Raw genomic sequence first — 13,173 nt, 5'->3', positions numbered from 1 at the left:
ATGAGGTGCTTCAGACCCTGGCTGCTCAAAGCTTGTTAATGAAGAAACCCAGGCTCCTCCTGGGGATGACAGAATCAGACATTTCACTTAAACAAGCTTCCAGTGACCTCCCATTGCAGGCTGGGATGTGCTGCAAAATGGGAAGAGCAGAAATGTGTCCAGTGATACTGAAGAGCTCCAAATTGGCCAAGAAGCTTTTCTGGGCCTGGACTATCGACACACCCACCATTTAAATGCTCTACAAATGCTCAGTTTGCACTTTTCTTTAACCCCAAACTACTTTAATTAGTAAAGCATCCCCACTGCTGTCACATTTAATGGCTCTCTTTTGAGAAAGGTTCAATATTTTCCCATTCGAATTATCCTTCCACAGAAGCATTTGTCCAAAGATAATACCATTATTCCTTTTCTTAAACTAGTTTAGAAATAGACGATAAACATATCTTTCTTTTTTTTTTTCTGGGAATCTACTCTTTACCTGAGACAGTATTAATTATTGTGTTTGGAATTAAGGCTACTTCAGTAATATAATTAATTCAATCAGGAGTCTAAGCTTGTCATTCAATCCAATTATTCTTCATTAAGTGATTGTGTATTTTACTTTATTATCAATTGATTGTGATTACTTATTATCAAGTAAACTCAATATGTTTATGATGATTTCATTAATCAGACAATGCTCGCTGTTTAGAAGCAGTTACATTATTTAGGGAACCATAATCTGAGTTCCTTGAAGTGAGGTAAAATCAACACAAACCAAAGATATTTATCAAATACTGGGAGCAAAGGACAATGTAGGTAAGATCAATGCTGCTTTCAGGGCCGTCCAGTGGATTTTACATGGAGCGGGGGGGGGGGGGTAACATGAAATCAGGGAGGACCAAGAAGTGGGGAGGAGGGCAGAACCTGGTCCTGAAGGTTTTGTGGCTGAAGCAGGACTCAGTTCTTTGGAAGGATCTGAACACAGCTTGATGGCTGAGTCCTCAATGAGTTTGTAGGATCAGTCATGGGCTCTGACTTTCCTTAAGGTGATGGTAGGTACAGAGAATTAAAGATCACTGGCACAGTGGATCTGGGACTCCAAAGTCTGGTTTATATCCCACTTGCCACTGATCTTAGAGCTTCATCCAGCCAAAGACTTTGAAAATGGGAATGAGAGGTTTGTTTTACAAGTCATTGTAAGAATTTTGTCCTGGACACAAGGGATGTGAAGGATGGGGTGGCATACAGCATTCTCTCCACAGGAGCAGGGCACAAACCTCTGGGTCTGGCTGACAAGCATGAGGCTTTTTTTTAGTTCACATAGAACCAATTTCTCTAGGGTGTGAGACTTTCTTGAACAAATGGGGCAGCTGCCAGACTGGAACCAGGGAGCATTTGGAGGTGAAAGAGGCCCTAGTTGTAGTGAACTGCTCTGCCAGCATGGACCCTTTCCCTGACAGTCTTCATATTTTATATGCTGAAAAGTAGGTATGAGGGTCTGCTGGCTTCTTGGAGTTTCTGAGTTCTGTTCCAGGTGTGCTTAGGCTGAACTCACATCACCCCATCACTGTAGAACACAAGGAAAAGCCCAAAATACATTCTTGATTCTAGTATTTTCTGCTGTTGCCTCTCCTGCAATAGCCCCCAGTTCCATCTGTCTTTCTGCTTCCCCATAGCCACTGGTGGCCCTCTATGTTCTGGCTAAAACCACAGCATAGAATGTGTCAGTAGAATCCTCAGCAGGAATATGACTCTTGGGCCAGGAGAGAGAGTTGTGTGCAACTTCATCTATCTCCTGGCTTCCACCTGACTGTAGCCTTGGGGAGTGGCCCTGTGGGGCTGTGACATTCTCATTGGGCAGAGATTCTGCTACCCTTTGGAGAGGGTCAAAGGAGTGACTGAGATGCTGAAAAGCATCTTTTCCTTCTGAAAAGCCAATCAACTTTAAAATGCCTTCTTTGGGGCTTCTTGTGAAGGGAAAAACTGCTACTTCCGGTCTTACTCAGCCTCTGGTTCAGCTCCTTGCAGCCCAAGGCATTCCTGATAGATTCCCAAGCTCCTGTACTGCCAGATTCCTCCAGTCACTGGACTCAGCAACATCCTAAGCCTAGTTATGAGCTTCTGCTGTCTCTCTCTCTGCCCAGTCCTGCAGCAGTGGAGACAGATCCTGGCAGAGAACATGTCTCTACAGCTCTTGGATGGAATGGCGGTCATGGTGATGGTGGCCACAGTGTGCAGAGTGGAGCAAGCTGTTACCAGACACTGGGAGGTCCACTGTGCTGTCACCTCTCTTGCTCATTGTGCCTGCTACTCCCAATGCCCCTTCCAGTCAGTGGAACTTATTTTTCTGTTTGTTTTTCTTAGGCCACACACATTGTCCTCAGGACTTGCTGCTGACTCTGCACTCAGAATTTTCTCCTGGTCAGTTTTAGGGGACCATTTGTGGTGGTGGGTATTGAACTCAGATCTGCCACATCCAAGTTTCTACTCTCTGTTCCATTTTTGCGGTCTATTAGAGGAAATTAATTATCAGTTGTTGGGTCCTCTTTGACCTCTCTTTGTTCTATCAGAGCTTTACTCCAGATTGGCCAAATGAGGTCCTTTCTTTTGCATCCTGTCTGGGAAACACCATGACACAGACTTGCTATTGTGCACTGCCCTGGCCTCATACCTGATACCACATTAAATCCTGCTTGGATGCCACCTCAGTGGGCGCTCTGTCTATCATCTCCCCATTCTTGAGTCCTCTCTATCTCCATACCCATGTCATTCTAGCCACACTCACTTCCCCATCTTGCTACTTCCAGGTCGCCTACAACCTCCTCTTCCCCATCCCCCACTGCAAAGTCACATCAGATCCAGAACTCTGTGCCATTCACTGCAACCACTTCCTTGGAAAGCAGCTGGTTTTGCTTCCCCATGTGCACCCCACATGTATTGGGAGGAAGCATCTGCTGCATTTGCCTCCTCCTCTGGGTCTGTTCCTGCCAATCCCACAAGGAAAATTGTGTGTTCTGTCTTGTCCGAGTCTGGATGCTGAAGGGAGAGTCCCAGATGTGGAGCTCTGGATGCTGGAGGGGGAGTCCCAAATGTAGAACCCTGGTTGTACGAAGTTCCACAGTGTATTTGAATTCTGAGCTAAGGCAGGAGATCAATGTCATCAGGAAGAAAATCTCACCCATAGCAGAGAAGCAGAGCTTGTACCTGAGAGGAAGCAGAGATGGGGCCAGACCTGTCCATCATCCTGGGTGCCAGAGTGACTTCCTGTCTGTCCTTCCAACCAGCCTGGAATCCCTAGAAATCCAGGGCTGAGCACACACATGTTCATCTGTACTTGTTGACTAAATGACTGCATGAAGGAGTGAATGAAGAAAAAAGTAAATTATGGAGACAAGTTTGCCTCATGTTTCTTCCTCCGTGGTATTGGAATTGAAAAAAACGATGTTCCTCCTGGAAACAGTCCAGGATTATTTTTCTCCAGTTCCTGAATTATCTCCCAGCTCACACATAGGGTCCCTAGTGTGCCTCTTAGCTCTGTGGAAAGTTCTTATAAGATCAAAACGTATCCCTGGTAACGCACACACACACACACACACACACACACACACACACACACACACACACACACACACACACACACACAGAGTAATCAAATTGTAAAAATAAGAATCCTGACAGTTTTTAGTTTTTACTGGCTGTGCTCGCACACCTTTTCTGATGGGAAACTAAATTCTTCCCATCTTTGGCAAATTTCTTAAAAAGCTCATCCCTATTTTGAATGAATCTAGCTTCCCAATCTACCCAAGTTCTGTTCTCTGGTTTCTTATATTGGAAGGGTGAGCTGGCTGCTATCCTCTAGTCCAAATATCCCCACACTGATCCAGATGTTGGAGGCCAGAGTTTTCCCAATACAGATGCATTCTTTTCTCTCTCTCTCTCTCTCTCTCTCTCTCTCTCTCTCTCTCTCTCTCTCTCTCTCTCTCTCTCTATCTCTCACCTTTGCCACTCTCCATGCCCCAGTCCATGCCATCAGCATCCAATAAAGGATTTAATTTTGTTCCATGTTCTTCCTGCTCTGTGATCTCCCCTTCAATCCAAGGAGCCTTTCCTTTGTAGGCAACTTCTTCTGAGCTCGACTCAAGGGAAGATGGTCCTTGGGGTAGAATTGAGCACAATACACATTAATGGTAAAAAAAAAAAAAAAAAAAAGGTACAGATGACAAGTGGCCTCCCACCTCCTTCCTTCTGGCCTTGAACCTTCTGTGAATGTAGCCTCAGGTTAACTTTTGCATGTATCTTTCCACTCACAGGGACTTCAATTGATGAGAAGGACTACATAGATGAAAAGTTAGAAGGAGGGATTAAAAAAGAAGGTTGAGCCATAGAAATAGGAGAGATGAGAGAGCCTAGGGAGCAGTAGGCATGGGGCAGTCTTTGCAGTGTTTTGGGAGGGACCCTAGCAAACAACTTTCCAAGGGCAGTAGTTATAAATATCAACTTCATGTGAGCCCAGAGTTTCTAATGTGTATGGGCAGCTTATGGCAACACACTGAGTAACAGGAGTTTGTGGCAGGCAGGTAGCCCAGACTGAGCCTTTATTCCTACTGATACACTGGGTCTCACTGGAAAGAATCTTTAGGTAAAAAAACAAATCAGGATAAAGCACTTCATCTTTTTTCTATGACTTTCTGGAGATTGGCCAAACCATTTCCTAGCAGTGGCCTCTTGGGAATCCTCTTTGCTTCTTTCCTGTCTCTAGCTCCTCATTTTCTAACCACATAACACTGCTATCTATCTTGCAGTGGGATCTTGGTTTGCTGAAGAGAGTTTCTATCATCTGTGACATGCACCATCTAGGGTGGTAGGGCAACACAGGAGGACAATTGAGTTACACACTTAAGTTTAGAAGAATTGCAAACACCCATTTTTGTCTCTGGGAGACAAGGAAGAGATGGAAAGAAGAGAGCAAGGGGAATGGAATGTGGGCTCAGAGTGAAAGGCGGTTAGTATATTTGGTGTCATTAGTTCTCTTTGAAGGTGAGCAATACTGCACCTTCAGAGTGCCTGGTGCTGGGTGCATAGACACTCAGGGACATAAGCTACACTCTCCTTCCATCTGCATTTGTCCCATTTCTTTCTGCCATATTCCCAAGAGAAAAAAAGAGACATTTTATTGCTGCTGACTCCTGTAGCCCCTCATCTCTCCCCATCCTGCCAGTGACTGGACTTCATGAGGAGAACCAAAAGCCAGCCACCTGGACCCTGCACTTTGGACATTTTTCTAGGTCTCTCTCTCTCTCTCTCTCTCTCTCTCTCTCTCTCTCTCTTTCTCTCTCTCTCTCTCGCTCTTCTTTCTCTCTTTTGTTATTTTGGTCCTTTGGGTCACCTAGTGGTGCTCAGGGCTTAGTCCTGCCCCTATATTCAGGTATCACTCTTGGCAGTCTCTGGGGATCAAATGGGGTGGCAGGGATTATACTTAGGCTTGCTGCATACTAGGCAAGAGCCCTACTTGGCTGTACTCTCCTGTCCCTGGCCATGTTTCTCTTGATGTTTGGGCTGTTTTCTTCCTTTCCAATTCCCCACAGCATAGAAACCATCCCAGTACTAACCAAATCATGTATTTTGGCCAAGAACCTGAAATTTGGGGAGTACTTAAGAGTGATTGTTTTTCTCAACCTAATTGGGACCCACTAGAGCAGTTGCTGGAAAGCTGGAGCAATCCTTCTCAAGATGCTACACCCCCATGACTGGTAGGTAGGTGTCCTCTGGCATTCAACAAGGGCTCCTGGCTGGGCCTCAGTTCTCTAAGGGCTGTTCAACCTTCCCCTGGCATGGAGGTGCCATTCTCACAGCTGTAGTTTCAGAGCACCAGGCAGAGACAATGCCACGTTTCATGCTCTATCTCAGAAGTCCCAAAGAGCATCACTTGAATTAGAGTGACAAATCTGTTTCCCCCAGGGGAAGGAACATGGACTTGATCTCCAGAAGGAGGAGTGTCAGAGTATCCTTTCATCACATGCATGTGGGACCAGAGGTACTAAAAGTCTGCTCCTTTTATTGTATTCTCCCTGTATGTGTAATGTGGTGTGGTATGGTATGATGTGGTGTGGTGTGGTGTGGTGTGGTGTGGTGTGGTGTGGTGGTGGTGGTGGTGGTGGTGGTGTGTGTGTGTGTGTGTGTGTGTGTGTGTGTGTGTGTGTGTGTGTGTGTGTGTGTTTTATAGTGCTTGATGGCCTTTTGGGCCACTCCTGATTATAGTTGATTATAGCAGGCCTCAGGTGTAGGCTTGGGCCCAGCAGTGCTGAAGAGTCTCTAGATTCACACCCACAGTGCTCGAGGAGGCTTGCACATGCAAGGAATCCACTCCAGCCCTCTGATCTACTTCCCTGATCCTGTCTTTTATTCTGTTGCTCAAACTTGCCTTCAGATTTCAGCCTCCATATCCCTTTCTCAGCAGTGTGCTAAGCTGGATAGGACAATCCCTTTGCTATTTCATCACTGTGCACACCCCATTAGGATATTAGTTACTCTCCAGGAACCATCTGTTGAATGTCTTTATTCCCCACTGCAGTGTCCATATATGCTCATTCCATTTTCATTGTTTGTAATGGAAAACTCATTTATTAGACATCTGTGTGAACCAAGCCTGTGGATTATTTATTTGTTTAGGGGACACAGCCTGCTGAGCTCAGGGATTACTTGTGGCTCTGTGTTCAGGGTTCACTCCTGACAAGCTCAGGGGACCATTTAGAATCCTGGGGATGGAATCCAGGTTGGCCAGGAGCAAGGCAAGTATCTTTCCTCCTTATATGTAGTTGAAAGCAGTATTTCTAATCTTTTGAACTGCTCTGTAAAATATTGATTTCTGGGGCCGGAGAGATAACACAGTGATAAGGCATTTGTCTTGCAAGCAGCCGACCGAGGACCAATGGTAGTTTGAATCTCGGCATCCCATATGGTCCCCTGTACCTGCCAGGAGCAATTTCTGAGCCAAGAGCCAAGAGAAACCCCTAAGTGCAGGTGTGGGCCAACAGCCTCCCCAAAATAGTTAAAAAAAAAACATTGATTCCTTCCCTTGTTTTTTTTTTGCACGAGGATAAACCCAGATAGGTTAAAGACAACTGTCAGAGGATACATAGTAAATTTCAGAGCCAGATAACCAGTCCAGGTGACCTCATTGTGAAAGCCTGTGACAAATTCCTTGAATCTTCTTGCCTGTCTTGTGGTGAAAGAACATTGGGATAGGATCTAACTGAGGTTGAATATTTGTCTATGTCTCTTGTCAAATACATTTTCTGTCATGCGATTGCTTACTTATGTCTTTTATTCATGAATCTGCTCTTATTTCGTAGTAAGAGATCCATATAAAGTAAATTCTTTTTATCTGTATTCATTTTTCATTGTATTATAATAGACATGTGGATGTTATATATTTTCATGTGATCAAAATCAAATCTTTAATGATTTCTTTCATCACTTCTTAAAGGTTAATTTTTCCCCTCTAAAAATGATATATGCTTTTAGAGTATTCAAAAATGCAAGAAGAAAAAGGTGAAAATAAAATCATGCACAATTTTCCCATGAACCCTAAAACCACATTAACATTATAGGACATTACCTACCATTTTTTGGTAAGAGAGCACATCCAGAGGTGTTTAGAGGTCACTCTTGGTGGGCTCCAGGAGCATAGGGGGTGCTAAGGATCAAACCTGGGTAGCTACATGTAAGACAAGTACCTTACCAGTTGTTCTATCTCTCCAGCGTCATTTTTTTCCCTTTTAAATAAAAGATAGCATATATGAGAGTATATCATTCATGTATACTCTCAGGAATGAAACAATCACTCACCTATCATGAAAATGTTGTATGAACTTTCTTATGCTTGTGCATGTAAATATCCACTAGGTACATTGTCAGGACCTGGGAACTCAGCATCCCACTTGATCAGCCAGGGAGAGAGAAAGGAGTAGAATTAATGTATCCTTATATTCTCAGCCTGAAGTCTGGTGCTGAGGGGATGGTGGTGGTGAGGTGAAGGGGGGTGGTACGTGGAGTGTGGGGTGGTATGGGGTGTGTGGGGTGTGAGGTATGGGGTGGTTCTAAGAGAGATATAGGTAATTTGCCAGCCAGAGAGGGCTGGGGAAGGCCTGTAGGTTTAGATTTGAGAGAGAAAGAAATAGAGGCAAAGCAGGCAGCATCTCAATAGTGCATTATCTCTGGTCCAGGCCCTCTCGGGGCTGGTAGCCCACATGGGCTGGCAGGCTTTGCTCTGGTCTTTTTCCTGGGCTCCCCCAATAACTGACAGACTCTCTTTTTTATATTTCAGGGGCAATTGTCAGCAAGGGGTGACCAGCCAGGGACCCTGGCTCTGTCAGTTCAACTGCCATTACAGGAGGTTGTCATCACCCCTTAAGGTACATTGACTCATTTCTTTAGACATATCAATAGTACACTTACATATTCCTGACTAGGTGAAGAAATAGAATATTATCAATACTTTTAAGACATTCTGCATCCTGCCCACCCATGGCTACCTGCTTTAGTAACACTCTCCATTTTTTCTCTTGACATCTAGAGGCAATCAAGATCAACTTTGTGTTAATGAGCTCTGGGCTGTCCTTGCAGTTTTGCTCTCTAGTTTCCTACCTGCGAACAATGTATTGTTTAGCTTTAGCTGTTTTTGAACTTTATTTCTGACATTTGCTTCTTTCACTTGACATTATGTTTTTCAGATTGGCTTGTAGAAACCAGGAAGGAAAGGGCAGCTCATTCATTTTCATGTTGAGTATTATAGAGCATGAGTTTATACTATGGCTTATGCATTTCATGACTGATGGACATTTGGGTGGTTTCTAGCTTATGATTATTTTGAAAAATGCTGCTGCAAACTTTTTCATGCAAGCCTGGTTAGTTTGAGAGTGCAAAAGTGCCCTTTGTATATATGTGTGAAGCCCAGCTTTTGAACTAGCACCCAGCCAGGTCTTTCCAAAGTAATTGGAGCAATTTATAATTCCACCATTGTGAACATACCATTACAAATATTTGATATTTTCTAATTAAAATAGTCTACAGCAGGGCCAGAGAGATATCACAGCAGTAGGGCGTTTGCCTTGCATATGTCTGATCCAGGACAGATGGATCAAATCCTGGCACTCTATATGGTCAGTCCTCTAGTCAGCCAGGAGCGATTTCTGAGTGCAGAGCCAGCAGTAACCTCTGAGCACCACCGGGTGTGACCCAAACTCATCCCCCAAAATAGTCTACAGCTTGGTTGGTATAAAATCAGGTAATAATCTTGTTAATATGTAAACATTAACATGTTTTTTTTTATCAAGTCCTAACAGAATTGTGTTAAAACAGTCAATTTGTCAATATTTATTTATTATTCTATATATTTTGGTTTTTGGTTTTTGGGTCACACCCGGCAGCGCTCAGGGGTTTCTGAGCTCTATGCTCAGAAATCGCTCCTGGCAGGCTCGGGGGACCATAAGGGATGCTGGGATTCGAACCATCATCCTTCTGCATGCAAGGCAAATGCCCTATCTCCATGCTATCTCTCCAGCCCCCATCTTTTCTGTTTTAATTTTTCTGCTTTTTATTTTTTGGGCCACACCTAGCAGTGCTCAGGACTTACTCTTGATTTGCACTTAGGAATCACACTTAGTGAGTTCAGGGGACCATATGGGATGCCTGGGATTGCATTTAGATCAGTATCATGCAAATCAAGTGACCTTTCTGCTGTACTATTCCTCCAGCCCCTTTTTCCTGTTTCTTTTTGTTCTTACTACTTTAAGGCTGGTAGGTCTTAACAAATTAAACCTTGCTATGCCTTCACTTGTGAATAGTGTCATTTATCATTATATAAATTCTTTATCTTGTTGTATTTTATCTCCAATCCTATCTTAAATGATATTATATGATACTCCAGCTTCCCTGATAGATCTTTTCATTTAATTCTTTGAATTTTATAGGTGTGACCATTATTCATGCTTCCTGGGTATTGACTTGATCTTCTCATGGCTGACAGCTACCCCACAGTTCCTGCCTACATGCATCTCTTCCACTTCCTCTCTAATGGCAGGAGATGGAGTCATGTTCACACTGTAATCCTGAGTGTCTAATGCATGGTCAGATCTTGAAGGTTTGTGAATGAATAATCCCAATGAATATTACACAACACAAGAAAGTGCCAGACAAAAGTGTGCTCCTTATTTTATTTTTCCTGAGCACAACTGATAGGAAGTACTTCTCTTAAAAACTGTATATATGTATGTGTATATATATACATATATAAATGTATATATATACAAATTTATATATAAGCTTATATTTATGTTTTATATATATATATATATTTATCGTATTCTCAGCCTCCTGAGACAGGCCAGGTCATCTTCTTTTTTTTTTTTTTTTTTTTTGGTGCCTTTACTGTACCTCCTCTTTCTATACAGCCAGTGTAAAGAACACAGCCTGTGATAAGAATTGGGAGGCCTTATTTTATCTTTTATTTTTTTTTTCTTCAGGGCAAACTAAAGTTGTTTTTTTTTTTTAAGTAAGAATTCATTTAAAGGACAAAATTGATTAACATAATAAGGTAAACTAATATAACATAATATAGTGACATAACATAACATATAATATAATTAATATAATAATAATACATGTAAGTCAAAGAAAGTTTCTGATTAAAAAACACAATTTTTTTTTCCATAATGGCTTACATATCTTTCACTGTAGTATTTTGGGTACATATTCACATTAAATCAGGGGAATACCCATCACCTAATATGCCCTCTTCTCAATCAAAAATCAAATATACTGAAAATAGGCAGAGTCCTGTCTAGAGGCTTCCAAACTCAGTTTGAGAGAGGATGTGAAAAAAGTAATTAAAATACCACAACAATACACACACACACAAAAAAAAAATATCGAATTAAATAACCGATAAGCACCACAACAATAAAGACAGGCACCACACAATAATCTCGGTTCTGAAATCAAATCATACTCAAGTGCAAAAAGAAAGAGAAAGACAAAACAAAATTAAATCTTCTAAACAGTACCAAGTGGCATGATGGACCCTGGCCTAGCAGGGACCCTGGCTCTGTCAATCCTTGTCTTCCACCCCCATGGCAGCCAGTGTCTGCTGCCCAGGTGTGAAATGAACTGGTGCTCTTGGACCTGCATGGTGAGGAGAGAGTTCTGGGGTCCTTGCAGTGTGTCTCATCTTGGTGGCTTTTGCTGAATCCAGTCATGTGAGCTCTGAATAGGGGTGTAAATTGGACCAGCAGGTGAGGTCTTTGTTCTGGGATTGCCCTTGATCTTTCTGGGTACCCCACAGCACCCATGACCTTGAATGGGCCTCTGGACCATCAGCAGGTGAGATAGAATCTTTTCATATGGCTAGTAAATGCTCTATGGAAGGGGCACTGGAAATACTGTGGGGCCTTTGTTATAGGTGCCCTCAAATATCCCTGGGTTCTTGTCTCCCTGATAGATGATTCACTCCAAAGACTGCAGGTAGGCCAAATGGACTAACATTTTACTAAAGAGAGAAAGACTTCCACCTGCAGAGCATCTAGAAAAAATGTGAGGATAGGCTGTCTAGGTTCAGGGGTAGCCCCATGAGGTGTGGTGGGCCTTTCTCTGGCCATTTCCTTTTTTTCCAATTCTTCTCCTTCCCACCATTTTCACTCATCTCTGTGCCAGGAGTTCTCAGCTCCCTCAGGATGGAAGTTGAGACTGCAGGGAGTCCCTCAGAATGAAGCCCAAGAATTTGGGGCTTTTGTATGTTTTAGGGGCATTCCCTGACTTGGAGGTCCTTCCTCATGAACCTGTTGACCTAGACAGCTTTCAGAGCTCTGAAGCACCCCATTTTTGCTCCATTTGATTAGCTCTAATGGGGGAGTTTTTTTCTTAGAAGTTCTGACCACCAGCCTGAGGGGTTCATTCTGCTGACCCTGATTCTGCCTCCTCCTTTGCCAAGGGAAAGTGGGGAGACACTCCCAGACTCTGTTTCTCCAAAATCTGCTTCTGCTGAGAGCAGTGGCGCTGGGGGTCAGGAGGACAAGAATGGAAAGGGGCTCTGCCTTCCTCCTGGTAAAGCTCTCTACCTTCACAGTCAGCAGCAGTGGCCAGATAGAGCGGGAGAAAGATATTCTAAGTAACCCTCAATTCCAGTCCCTGGCCCAGCAGATGGCAGCCAAGGTTATCATTGTCCTCCAGCCTGAGGCCCTCTGGACCTTATCCTCTGGGATTTCTCCATCCTGCCTGGGTCTGCCTATCTAGTTTCAGCAAGAAGGAAGGAAGCCGAGCCAAGCTCTTGGGTTTATGTCATGAGTTTCCCTGAAAAACAGGGATGAGCATAGAAGACCCCTTCCCCCAATAGGGAAGTAATCATGAACCTGGCTCAACCTAATCTCAAAGTTCTCTTTCTCCCCTGGTGTTTCAAATACTCCAACAAATTCTTGAAGCAGAGCAGTTAGGGTGGAGGAGGGCTTGAGGAATCCCTGCAGGAAGAGCAGGTATGGCATTCACTTTCCTGAAGTGGAAACAAAGGCCCAGAAGAGCATTTGTATGGAGCAGCAGTGTCCTACCCACAGGTAGCCCCAAAATTATAGCAGAATTGTCACAGAGAAACTGCCAGTGGCTTCTGCATTGTCCAGAATCCTCCAAGATTCTTCACGGCTTGTCTGCACCTGGCCTGAGCTTGTTTTACTCCAATGGGACCAGCAAGTATGGGAGCTACACCAGGAGGCTTATCACTCCCTCCACCTCTATGGGACATATGGATATTGGCTAATAGGCCCCTCAAAAGGGGTGTGGTGTTTCAGACTATAAACCTACCTTCAGGCCATGCCTGGGAAGTTTCATGATTTCTAGAAAGTTTAGATGATTGTGTTTTAGACAGTAAGTGCTTATCCCTTGGCCTTAACTTTCTCTGTCTGCTTCCTCAAGTAGAGTAAATTTTTTTTTTTGTTGTTGTTTTTGTTTTGTTTTTGAGTCACACCTGGCAGCGCTCAGGGGTCACTCCTGGCTCTACATTCAGGAATCACCCCTGGCAGACACGGGGGACCATTTGGGGTGCCAGGATTCGAACCACCATCCTTCTGAATGCAAGGCAAATGCCTTACCTCCATGCTATCTCTTCAGCCCCAAGTAGAGTAATTTTTACCCACTCGCATACTCAAG

The 13,173-nt window shown here is 43.7% G+C and overlaps 1 pseudogene; it reads right to left on the bottom strand.

Moving 5' to 3' along the window:
- Window positions 1-10,366: 10,366 nt before the first annotated feature.
- LOC126031421 (uncharacterized) lies at window positions 10,367-10,474 on the bottom strand (annotated as a pseudogene).
- Between the last annotated feature and the right edge of the window lie 2,699 nt (window positions 10,475-13,173).

Source organism: Suncus etruscus, chromosome 15 (genome assembly GCF_024139225.1).
Source record: "Suncus etruscus isolate mSunEtr1 chromosome 15, mSunEtr1.pri.cur, whole genome shotgun sequence".
In the NCBI taxonomy this organism is placed as follows: Eukaryota; Metazoa; Chordata; class Mammalia; order Eulipotyphla; family Soricidae; genus Suncus; species Suncus etruscus.
Note: the sequence above shows the minus strand (reverse complement) of the source record. Positions and strands in the feature narration are given on the sequence as shown.